The sequence below is a fragment of the Chrysemys picta genome, chromosome 6, assembly GCF_011386835.1.
Source record: "Chrysemys picta bellii isolate R12L10 chromosome 6, ASM1138683v2, whole genome shotgun sequence".
Taxonomy (NCBI): Eukaryota; Metazoa; Chordata; order Testudines; family Emydidae; genus Chrysemys; species Chrysemys picta.
In genome coordinates this window covers 117655285-117668624 of record NC_088796.1, presented here as the reverse complement: position 1 = coordinate 117668624, position 13340 = coordinate 117655285, and the positions used below count along the sequence as shown (strand labels likewise).

General features: G+C 41.4%; 1 protein-coding gene across 31 annotated transcripts in view; it reads right to left on the bottom strand.

The window, feature by feature from the left end:
* LPAR1 (lysophosphatidic acid receptor 1) overlaps positions 1–13340 on the bottom strand; it is a 141668-nt gene that overhangs the window by 24396 nt on the left and 103932 nt on the right. The gene's annotated exons all lie outside the window — the stretch shown is intronic.

Sequence of the window (13340 nt, the reverse complement as noted above, 5' to 3'; positions counted from 1 at the left end):
TCTGAGGAGAACCAATATGAAATAAGTCCATCCTATGCGGCTATTGTCACAAGAGGCTGAGCTGTTTCCCTGTGCTGAGCAGCCAAATCATATAACCACCGTTTACAAAGCTGAGAAAGCAGAGCGTCAGGTAACATCTGCTGACAAACGGATTCCTGATCAAAACAGCACTTTGATAGTGTTTCTGGGGTACTCCCATTTACAGTTAAAGGGACCCACGACATGTTAAGTAGGGGGAAGGGTATGGGTTAAGGCAACAGAATCCCCAGCGTTTTGTATCCTTGTCTGCAGCTCATTTAACAAATGTTACTTTGGGCATTATTTGATCAGAGCATTGGTAATTAATTAGTGACAGAGGATTTATTTTTTAATTGAAGACTTTGTAGTGGTTTTCAGTGATGCAAAAACTCTCCTTATTAACACCAAGAAAAGTGCTGCAACTCCCTGGGCATCGTACCGAAATACCATCCTGCTTCAGGGCAAAACTCCAGCATGTGTGAGCTGAGGCGGAAGACAGGAAACCTCCTCCGATTAAAGCATACTCAAGAGAAGACAGGATGTGAGCTAAGCAGTGGAGGAGCCAGGCTAGCCAATCCTACATCTCTTCATGGCATCTTGTTGTTCTTTTGGGGTACTTTCAGTTACATGTGACTAGTCCAGAAGGAGACTAATAAAACCAACACCGTCTAATCCAAAAACTCATTCAGTTGGAGATAGCTATTATAAACCGAGGACATAAAGATGACAATTCTCAGCAGTTGACTCAGGTCTGTTTCAACAACAACAACAAAAAAATCATGAATTCTATGCAAGTTTGAAAATAAAAATTTACGTTTTTGTAACCCCAAGGCAAAATGACAAAAGATCTAACCTGCAGCAACACTAAACCTACATTGTATTTTCTTTTTTATACATATTGCCATTGTCTCACCATGTTCCATTTGTTTTCAATAACCCACCCTTCCCTGTCCACACTAGAACTAGACTAGATTGTACTAAATACTACATGCAGTGTCCTTCCTATAACAAGGTAGTCCCCTGGCAGGGTTAAAAAAAAAAAAATCAAAGGTTTGTTTTGCGGTATGGACAGGGACTTAATTTACACAGTTTTCCTGAGCCTTTCTGCAGCCTTGAGTTGCAACAGGGAAGTAGTTCAGCAGAGGAACAGAGCATTCAAGATTGAACTGGATTTCAACCATGTTGTAACTAGATCTCTGCACATGGTAATTTCTACAGTGTAGCTGCATCCAAAATCTCGTCAAATTATCTTACATTTCCTATGCTTCTACTAGTTACTGGCGCAAGTTCCAGTCCATAAGGCTATTTATCTTGTGGTGTCTTTCTCCAACCCAAAAGAGGAGGGAGACAACAACCCTTCCATCTCAGAACCCCATAATGCTGCTACTTTTCAATATGATTAATTTGTACTGTCCTGGAAGCCCAACCAGACAATAAAAAACACAATTACCAGAGGTACCCCAGAAGTACGTGGCCACTCTTTCACAATATTTGTCTTTAAACTTGTCTAGTTCCCATAAATCTGCTTCCCAAGCCCTTCCTGAGATTGAAGAATCCTAGAGCGGTCAATCAAAATAACCCACCTAAATGCGGGTGGCAAAATTCCAGTTGGGAAAGAGTTGGATCTGAACCGAGGACAAGGCCAGTATGCTCGCTAATGGTGAGGATTCACTAGCGGTAACCACCTCTTGAAGGCAGTGCTGATGACATTACCACTAAGTCTGTTGCCGGGGAATGTTGGCTGTGGCAGTGACTGTCCCCTCATCTCCTGCACAAGACCAGTGTACACTGAACTTCTGTGAGGGATGCAAGTTTCATCAAGATTATTTAAAAAAAAAATCTTCAGTGGTCCAATCTAGCCCACATAAGTCTTCAGCATCTGCAGTTGGTGATAACTAAATGTTTGCAATAAACTATACTAGGAAATGTTTGAGATGTCTGTTATTGATAGCTATCATATTAGTACATGATAATGTTTCTGAACCCAAATATTAGCCTGGAAATTCCTCTCTCATTCTAGCAGTTCTTTCAACCACTGGCAACTGCCTATCTTTGCCAATTAAGTTTTCCATTTGTTTTTCCCACCTCTATTTTTAATGCACTGATGAAAAGTTTATTTCCCAGGGACTTGGAAGGATAAAATTCCTTTTGAGATTTATTTGAAACTGGTATGTAAATGAAGTGGAGGAGTAAGGCTTGAAGCTTTGGGGTAGTAAGAACACAGAACAATACCATGGATTTACTAAGGTAAGCAAATGAATCCCTTTGTACTCAGTACAATAAATGCTGCATGCCCAACTCTGCATTCAATGCTTTATCGATAAATTCAGTGTCCACCTCATGCTGATGACTTGATTAACAAAAATCTAGAAAGTTACCAGAAGCTTTTGCTTGTATTTACATTCTTGTGCTTGTGGTGGGTGCTACCTCTCCAGATAAATCTTTTCTGCTGTTCACTCAAACTAACAAACATGACAATCATTCCCCCATTTCCCCTCATTTCGTTTTTTAAATGCAACGAAGACACTAGACTTACTACTCTTCATTTGAAGTATATACTAGAAAGGCAGTGACATTGTTATAACTCCGTACTGCGTTTATTTTTGGAAAATGTAATATTTTTTAATAGTCTCCATACATTAAAATTATGCTACTCCCACTAGGATCTTCAGTTATCAGTGTAAATTAGGGCTGTCTATTAATTGTGGTTAACATGCGATTAACTCAAAAAAATTAATAGCAATTAAAAAATTAATAGTGATTAATTGCAGTTTTAAATCGCACTGTTAAACAATAGAATACCAATTGATATTTATTACATATTTTGGATGTTTTTCTACATCTTCAAATATATTGATTTCAATTACAACACAGAATACAAAGTGTACTGTGTTCACTTTATATTATTTTTGATTACAAATATTTGTACTATCAAAATGACAAACAAAAGAAATAGAATTTTTCAGTTCACCTCATACAAGTACTGTAGTGCAATCTCTTTGTTGTGAAAATGCAGCTTACAAACATAGATTTTTTTTTGTTACATAGCTACACTCAAAAACAAATCAATGCAAAACTTTAGAGCCTAAAAGTCCACTCAGTCCTACTTCTCGTTCAGCCAATCGCTAAGACAAACAAGTTTGTTTACATTTACAGGAGATAATGCTGCCCGCTTCTTATTTGTCACCAGAAAGTGAGAACAGATGTTCTCATGGGGGTTTTGTAGCCGGCATTGAAAGGTATTTACGTGCTAGATATGCTAAACATCCTTATGCACGTTCATGCTTCTGCCATCATTCCCGAGGGCATGAATCCATGCTGATCAGGGCCGGCTCTAGGATTTTTGCCACCCCACCCCCCCGGTTCTTTAATTACTCCATCCCCGGCCCCGCCTCAACTCCGCCCCTTCCCCAAATCCCCAGCCCTGCCTCCTCCCCCCAGGCTCTCAAGCCTAGGAGGGAGGGGGAGAAGCAGCGTCCGCGCCGCGGCCATTCGGAGTCTTCCCCCCCTCCCAGGTTTGAGAGCCTGGGAGGGAGGGGGAGACTCCGAGTGGCCGCGGCGCGGGCGCCGCTTCTCCCCCTCCCTCCCTGGCTCCCAAGCCTGGGGGGAGGGGGAGCAGCGGCGCACGAAATGGCCGCTTGGGATCTCCCCCTCCCTCCCAGGTTTGAGAGCCTGGGAGGGAGGGGGAGACCCCGAGCCGCCGCGGCGCGCGAAACAGCTGATTCGCGCACCGTGGCAGCAGCAGCGGAGGTGAGCTAGGGTGGCTGGGGCACATTTTTAGAGGCGGCTTTCTGGCGCCGGCCATGCCGCCCCTAAAAATGTGCCGCCCCAAGCACCAGCTTGTTTTGCTGGTGCCTAGAGCCGGCCCTGATGCTGATGATGCTCATTAAAAAAAATAATGCATTAATTACATTTGTGACTGAACTCCTTGGGGGAGAATTGTATGGCTCTGGATCTGTTTTACCCGCATTCTGAATATATTGAATGTTATAGCAGTCTTGGATGATGACCCAGAACATATTGTTTATTTTAAGAACATTTTCTCAGCAGATTTGACAAAATGCAAAAAAGGTACCAATGTGAGATTTCTAAAGATAGCTACAGCACTTGACCCAAGGTTTAAGAATCTGAAGTACCTTCCAAAATCTGAGAGGGATGAGGTGTGGAGCTTGCTTTCAGAAGTAAAAGAGCTACACTCCGATGCGGAAACTACAGAACCCAAACCACCAAAAAAAGAAAATCAACCTTCTGCTGGTGGCATCTGACTCAAATAATGAAAATGAACATGCGTTTGTCCGCTCTGCTTTGGATTGTTATCGAGCAGAGCCTGTCATCAGCACGGACGCATATCCTCTGGAATGGTGGATGAAGCATCAAGGGACATATGAATCTTTAGCGCATCTGGCACATAAATATCTTGTGACGCCAGCTACAATAGTGCCATGCGAACACACCTGTTCTCACTTTCAGGTGACATTGTAAACAAAAAGTGGGAAGCATTATCTTCTGTAAATGTAAACAAACTTGTTTGTCTGAGCGACTGGCTGAACAAGAAAAAGGACTGAGTGGACTTGTAGGCTCTGAAGTTTTACATTGTTTTATTTTTCAATGCAGTTATTTTTTGTACATAATTCTACATTTGTAAGTTCAATTTTCATGATAAAGAGATTGCACTACAGTACTTGTATTAGGTGAATTGAAAAGTACTGCAAATATATGTAATAAAAAATAAATATACAGTGAGCATTGTACACTTTGTATTCTATGTTGTAACTGAAATCAATATATTTGAAAATGTAGAAAACATCCAAAAATATTTAAACAAGTGGTATTCTATTACTGTTTAACAGTGCGATTAATCACGTGGTTAATTTTTTTAATTGCTTGACAGCCCTAATGTAAATATATAATGAAGGTATCAGATCTGCAACTCCTTCCAAGCTCCTAGCTGCTGAATGGGTGAGAAGTATCTCTTGACAACAGCAATGATCCACAATGCCAGCAGTAGAGTGGATGGGTGCAGGGGACTCAGTAAATCAGGATCTGCGGTTTTTAAAGACTCTTTCAAAAGGTGTTTCTATTAAAGACAAATGGGATTGAGCCAAATATTTTGGGGGTGTTTGGCTCCAGGTTTTTAGTTACAGTAAAAGCTAGTCAATTTCTGGTCCACTTCTAGAGCCAAATTTCACCAGGTTTTGGGGGTGAAATCCTGGTGCCAACAAAGTCAAGAATTAAATTCCCATTCATGTCAATGGAATAGGATTTAATCGAGGGTGTCCAGATCCTGGGTTCGGGCTCATCTATACTCCTAAAAGGAGGGGAAAATGTTAAATATAAGATGTTTTAGAGTATCCTGTACATCTTAGGAAACCAGCTAGTCCTCAGGTGATGGATGGAGTGCCACAGTAGTCAGAATTCTTACCTGGAGTGAATCCTGACTGGTCAGTGTCCCTGGTCTGAGTTTTAGCATGACCAGCTTCCCCTGTTGTTGGTGCCTGATTAGTTCCTTGGATTGGGAGCAATCAGGGAGAAGCAGATAACATTGCTCAGACAAATGAAGATATTAAATTTAGGAATTAAAAAAGTTAGTTGGGGTAAAAATTTCAGAAGTGCCCAAGTCACTAGGAGCCTAAGACCCATTAAAACACAATGGGACATTGGCACTTCTGAAAATTGTATCTTATGTGCCTGTAATGTTAAAGTCATAGAGCTTGATCTTTCCACTGACTTCAATGGGCTTTGGATCAAGTTCATAGCACACAATGTTACTACACAGTAATGACAGAGAGAGAGAGAGAGAGGGTGGGTTGTTAAGTACCATTTGAAGGGAAAACCAAATGACTCATAAATCATTGTACTGATTGTAAAAAACAATTACTGTTGATAAATGGCATTACTTACTAAGGATAACTGACTTTATCACCGATCTAGTGGTACTTCACAAACAGAGGCATTTTTCAGTGCTCTGTTGACACAGATTAGTTCAAACTGTGAAGCAGTAACTTCATAGTAACAAGCCTTCTTTTGCAATGTCATGGTCTCTTTCACATTTCAGATATGATCATCAGCAAGTTTGTGATTCATTTTTAAGAAATAACATTTTGCAGACTGAGAAAAGATGGATTGAGTTATGTTGCCATAACAGTAAGCCACAGAATGGCTCTTCATACAATTGAGAGCTTTTCAAATATATTGAGGCTATTAAACTACTTTCTTAGTCTGCCAGATTGTAGAATTTGATACCACAGTTCATCTTGCACACTCTCCATAGTACTGATAGCTACAGATGGCTGAATAGTTATCACTTGACTGATGAATATTTTCACAAATAAAAGAACTAAGAACAGTTCATTACGATTCATAAACTCATATTGTTCATTATTCACACATACTTAGAGACCAACTAAGGCTTAATGAAAATTTTTGATTCCAGGAAGTTTAACATAAATGTTTACATGTTCAAAATATCACACAGACAAAATATTCTTAGATATTCTCCCCGTTTAAAAAGTTTAACTCATCCAGTCAGTGAGCGGAAGCAATACCATGTAACTTAAGTGTCTGACCAAACACCACAAATATTCAATAGCAAGGAATTAAGAGTAAAATTTTCAAAAGTCCCTAAATCTCATTTCCAAAAGAGACATAGGAACCTAAATGCCTAGTGCACTTCTGAAAAAGAAGCTTCAGCTTCTAAATCATTTAGGCGCTTTGAAAATTTTATCCAAAATTAACAGTTTGCAAATAGCCTAGTGGCTGAAAATTATTTATCCAAACTATTCAGCAAATACTTACAAGTAACTAATTAACAGTTACAGCGGTTATTTAGATCAGAGACAGGGTGGGTGAGGTAATATCTTTTACTGGACCAACTTCTGTTGGTGAGACCAACAAACTTTTGAGTTTACACAGAGTTCTTCTTCAAGTCTGGGAATCAGGCACTTAGATCAGAATTAGTTCATGAACCATTTGTTAAAGGGCTGAATCCATAATGGACATTATTGATATCGATAAGCTCTACTGCTATCGTAAACTTCATTTGTTTTATGGACAGTGAACAAAATAGGTTATCAAAAGCAGTTACAATATAGCAAATACTGGCAAAGAGCCAGCACTTCTAGTCGTTACGCTCCATGCTTATTCAATCTTGAATGTAAAGAAGGAAGTGCAGGGATATTTATGTCCATAATAAAGTTTTGCAACAAGACAGCAACTTATTTTATAAAACCGGCCCAGAATTACTATGCACTGCCAAGACAAAAACCCAAGTAAAGATTGGCATCCAAGTCTGGCTCCTAGGCTCTGAGCCACTTGAGATTGGGCCCACAGAAGCAGGAGAATGCTGAGTCTGAGCTGAGAGGTGCTGACTGTAATGCTTTTGCAGTATCGCCTGATAATCAGTTCTTCCACTTACCATCCAGCATCTGTGCAAGCTCTGAAAAGCGTAACTCTTGCCCGCCATCTGAACGGGAGCAAGGTCATGAAGATAAGGTTAAAAATAAAAAAGGGAGTGGAGATGTGAACAAGGAAGAAACGGTAGAGAATAAAACCAAAGAAAGAAAAGTCACAAGGGGCAAAACATGAATCACTGCTGTATTCTCTGGAATGTGTTTAAGAGGTCACATTTTCCTAAGTACATACAGCTTTACCTACACCACTTATGCTTATGTGGCAGGTCAGGAAAAGTGATATTGAACTTGTGAAAGCCTTCTGCTTGTTAAAAATTGCATCACAACAAGATGGTGTGAATTAGTGTTGGTGAATTTGCTGAATTGACAGTAAGGGAGGCTGAAGTCCTCTAGCTACAGAGCAACAGACTAAAACTGGGAGTGATTAATTTAATTTTATATATTTTTAAATGGACACCTCTACCACTACAAACTGCCCTGACCACACCATATAGCCATCAATGGTAAAAACTTTCAGTCATTACTAACTGGGATTGAAGCTAAGAAATCTTATTTCATGCAGACCACCAAATAGCCAGCAGCAGATAAATTTCTGGTCACCATTAACTCAGTTATTCTTATTTAGAGATACAAGGCCTTATAGCCCGATAACCAATATGCAGAGCGATCTAGTCTGCTGTGATTGCAGTCTGGCTTGTAGCAGCAATTTATGCTTGCAGAAATGAATTTATGTTTTGAGTCATTTTTAAACGGAAAGTGGTGTAACTCTACATTCAATTAGAAAGTAATAGTTGGTTTAAGAGGCTGGCCATTGACAGCACGAAGGGAACTGGAAAGTCCTCCGTGGCCTGTGCTTTTAGCCCATGACTCAGCAGTCCACCTCTGATTCTGCAATAAGCACACTTGTTTCTTATAAGTTCATTAACTGGAACAAAGGCCTTCCAGTCTTTGAGAGCGGGCAGGAGATGGGAGTGTAACACTGCACAACATTCAAAGAAGCTGCCCACTCGGAACTAACTAGGATATTTTCATTCTATTCAATTAGTTCCATACAATGATCATTTTCAAAATAATTTACATGCTATTTATCTTTATAGTGTGGATACGGATTTAATTCCCTGAGCTGGTATACGCAGACCAAAGTTAAGTCCTGCAGAAGAAGGCAGACACTGACACTTGAACGAAACAGCTACAACACCAGAAGCACATGTCCTCATTTCCACATGTTCATTACCATCTGTTTAGATGTGTTACATGCAGAATATCTATAGTGAACAACACCATCGCCTCAATAACGAGCCAAGATTACATTCCATACTTATATACAGTAAGATATAACACGAACGGGCTGTTTTATTGACATAAAAGTGCAGAGTTCTTCATGGAATAATCATATAAGCTCCAGAAGCTATGTACTGTACTGTGAACAAATGCTGATCTCTTGTATATTGTACAAAGTACATACCATACCACTATCAATGACGCAGGAAAGCACTTTCTTCCCCTCATTTAACAATACATTTCCTCCTCCGATTAGGAACGAGACTTTTAAGCAAGATGTTTGATTGCTGTGATGTAATTTGGCAATTTACTGATACACTTTGGTATTAGTCAGTAGAAATAAAAAAAGATGTGTTTGTTTCTTAGTTAACATTTAAGACTGTCAACTTTTAAAAAACATTACTGGACTTTGGTTATTTTTGTTTATGCTTCCCTTTAGAACCATGAAAATAACATTTCTTCCTTTATGGTCTTGACTACATTGCAGATTTTGATGTGTTTGAGGGTATTAACCACTGTTTCTCTCTCCTCCCCCAACTTGCCTGTTGAGATGTAATGGGGAGATAAGTGACCCTGGTTCTATTCTTAGCTCTGTCATGAACTGCCTGTGTGACTTGGGACAAGTCGCTTGAAATCAGATTTTGAAAGCCATTTTCTATGCCCATAACATGCAGGTGGAACTTTTTGCAGGCATAATTTTGCCCTCACAATAGCATGCACCTGCAAGTTAGGTCAGATGGAAGTTTCATGTGTTATCTGGATAGTGGCCATATGGAGGTTGAGGCCCTATCATGCTAAATGTTGTGCAGCACATGGTACAAGACAATCCCTAAACAAACAAGTGTTTTATTTTATGGCTGCAATTATTTACTCAGATATCAAAATCACTAACATTGCAAAGTAACTGCTTCAACCCGCTAAATAGACACCCACATGAGCTAACCTGCAGGTGTAACATGGAAGCTTAATCATGAGCAGGCTAAAAATTTGGCCCTTCATCCCTGTGCCTCAAGTCTCCCATTCTGGATAAGGAGATTGTACTTCGCTGGGTTTAGGAGTTGCCAAACTAAACTCTCTAGGGCTAAATTCTTGGCTCTGAATCTGCCAGTTTTATTAGGGTTACCATACGTCCGGTTTTTCCCGGACATATCCGGCTTTTCGGCAATCAAACCCCCGTCCGGGGGGAATTGCCAAAAAGCCGAACATGTCCGGGAAAATGCCGGCCGGGCACTTCCCCTCCCGCGGCTGCTCTGCTCCTCCCCTGACTCTTCGGCTCTGTTTAAGAGCCGAGCTGCCCGAGCGCTATGGGCTTCGGGCAGCCCCCTTCCCTCCGGACCCCAGCCGCCGGCCGGGCACTTCCCCTCCTGAGCTCCGGCGGCGCAGGGTCCGGAGGCATGGGGGCTTCCCGAAGCCGGTAGCGCTTGGGCAGCTCGGCTCTTAAACAGAGCCGAAGAGTCAGGGGAGGAGCAGAGCCTCCGACCGTGGTGGCTCTGCTCCTCCCCTGACTCTTCGGCTCTGTTTAAGAGCCGAGCGCTATGGGCTTTGGGCAGCCCCCATGCCTCCGGACCCTGCGCCCCGGCTGGGAGCATCCCCTCCCGGGCTCCAGCTGCGCTGGGGAAGCGCCGGCCGGGGGCTGCCCGGCAAACCGTGAAGCCGGTAGCGCTCGGGCAGCCCTTTTCGCATGGCTGGGAGTGTGAGGGAGGAGGGGGCGGAGTTAGGGCGGGGTTGGGGTGGGGAAGGGGTGGAGTTGGGGCGGGGGTGGGGTGGGAAATGGGCAGGGCCAGGGCCCCGTGGAGGGTCCTCTTTTTTTATTTGTTAAATATGGTAACCCTAGCTTTGTGCAATGGGACTGGTGCAGGGAGTGTAATTTAAAGCACTTCTAAGCTATTCCTACCCCAACCTGGGCTCATCTCATCTGTGCAGAGTATAAAGTTTGCCTCCTTCTCCCTCCAATTCTCAAAGTTGTAAGCTCTGGAAAACTCAAAGCGTATTTCACACAGCAATGAAAATCTCCAGCAAATCTACAGTGTCTTCTTTTGGGAGCAATTGCCTGTGAATAAAATATGCGCTTGCAATGGGGAAGCTGGGTTGGGATTGTCTGAGGCAGTGTCACAGGAAAAATAATAAGTGGAAATTTTACTCTGTAATCTCTGAATCAAAACATCTCTTCCTGTATTGTTGCTACTTCAGAAGAGACCCTCCAAGAATCAATGATACACTGGCCCTCCTCAGTATGAAAGAGCAAAGGCCCAAGTCATAAAAACATAACCTGGCCCGTTTCCAGGCAATTCTTACATACTTTACTTGGGGAAGTGTGGAATGCATCTCTTCCCATGTAAATTGGCAACCCCTTCAAAGTATTGTTTCCATCTTAAACCAATACCCTGCATTGCACACCCGGTGGGTGGAGAGCTTCAAAGGGGACAGGTGCAGATAGGAACAGGAGTGGATTTGAGTAAAATAGGTCCATGCATACTGTTCCTCCATTTTGGAATCTCTTTCCTGAATAAAATGATTGTGAGCATGGCATTGCCTCTGCCATACCAGAGGAACCCTCAGCTGAGAGGACGAGTTACCAAACCAGAAATAAAAGGCTTGGAACAAAATTTGCATTTCTTTCTACATGCCCCAACCCTCCCGCAAACAAAACACACTTCAGCTTAATGATAGAAAAAAACAGTAACACATACACACACACCCCGCCGCAACCCCCCACAAAACAAACTGAAGATAAAAACCTAAAACACCACACAAAACCCAAAACAAATCCCAAACCCCAAATAAATACTTGCAGGGCACTCCATGTCTTAGCAGCCCAACAGAATCCTAGGTCTGGCCGTCACCTGCCAGTTTTACCAGTATAATTATGCTGGTTAGGGTGTGATTTTTACCTAATATTGGGAAAAGTCATAGCATGGACACAATTACACTGGTCTAAAGGTGCCCTATATATTGGTATATCTTATTCCCCTTCCCTTGCAGCAATAAGGCTTGGTCCACACTGTGACGGGGGATCGATGTAGGAAACGCAACTTCAGCTACGAGAATAGCGTAGCTGAAGTCGACGTTTCCTAGATTGAACTAAGTTTACTTACTGCGGGTCCACGCGGCGCAGGCAAGCTCCCCAGTCGACAGCGCTTCCTCCTCTCGGCGAGCAGGAGTTCCGCAGTCGATGGGGGAGCGCTTCTGGTATCGATTTATCGCGTCCAGATGAGACGCGATAAATCGATCCCAGAAGATCGATCTCTACCCGCCGAATCAGGCGGGTAGTGTGGACCTAGCCTTAGATATATCAGTATAGAAGTGCTTAGACTGGTGTAACTATGTCCACATTAGGGAGGTTGTGCCATTGTATGGGGGTTTATATCAGTAAAGTTAAAGTGGTACAACTTTCTAAATTGGATAGGCCTACACTTTTAGCCTGTGCCCTGTTCTCCTTCACCATCCTCTCTGCACAGGCTAGAATTAAGCTCCTTCTGTGTAACCCTTTCGCCAATTAAATTAGAGCAACAAAGTGAAGAAGACACCATTAATATTGAAATGTTCTCATTGTACAGTGAAAGGAAAGAAACATTTTGCCATGTGTTTATCGTACTTCTATGGTCAACTGCCTTATCACCTACGCACTTGCCCAAATGCAGGTACGCACATCAGTACATTTTCAACTTTTTTTTTTAAAACCAAAAGCAGACTCTTCAGCACCCAGAGTAGAAGAATGAGGGCAACACAATTTACTTTGTACTTTAGTAATGAGCCAGTCCTTTCATTTTTCACACTGCATGTCAGTGGAATAGATGAAATGTTTCAAAACACAATTTCTGTTTCTCATTTTTAGGTTCACATAATTTATAAATCATGGGCTTTTTGTTGTCAATATGTAGCTATCATTCCTAACATATTATAGTTTCCAGAAATATGTTACAGTTATATCAATATTAAAACGTACATATTTTGACCTATGTGTTACTTACAAGACTGGCAATGCGCTGTGATCCTGACTCTACATATAAATCTGTTTCTTGGAATGTTAGCACAGCTGCACACCATTTAGATGACTGTGTTCCATAGAATTTTCTTCACTTTTTGTTACTGAATTAGGTCCCCGTATTCCAGGACAAATAGTAGTAAAAAAAATATGTGCACAATTTAAGTATTCTTGATGTTGCTTTGCTTGATTACAAAGTGAAAATGCATTCAACTAATTCAGGTTCATACCTAGACCCAGATAGCAATTTGCTATTTGGCTGAATGTTTCTTTTAGATATAGAATTTTTTCAAGTGATCTAATTTAGCTGTGCAACGTAGTAGCTTCTTATGCGGACATGCAATAGACTTATATAGCATATTCATTTTAAAGGTCTGATAAGAGAACTAAACTTTATTCATTAGATAGCTAAAGGAAGAGAAAAATACATGAGTTTCAGAAAAAAAACATCAAATGAAGAAAAAATAACAAACCTGTATATAAGAACTGAGTGGGCGCTGAGACCACATCAAAATCTTAAACGCACAAGCAAAAGAGTGAGTAACAGAAAAAGGAAACTACTGAATCAGAAGGAAAAAAGCTATTTTTGCGCCAGGAGATAAAAAAGCTGGAGGCCAGCAGCCTTTTACTACTTCTGAAGGCTGATT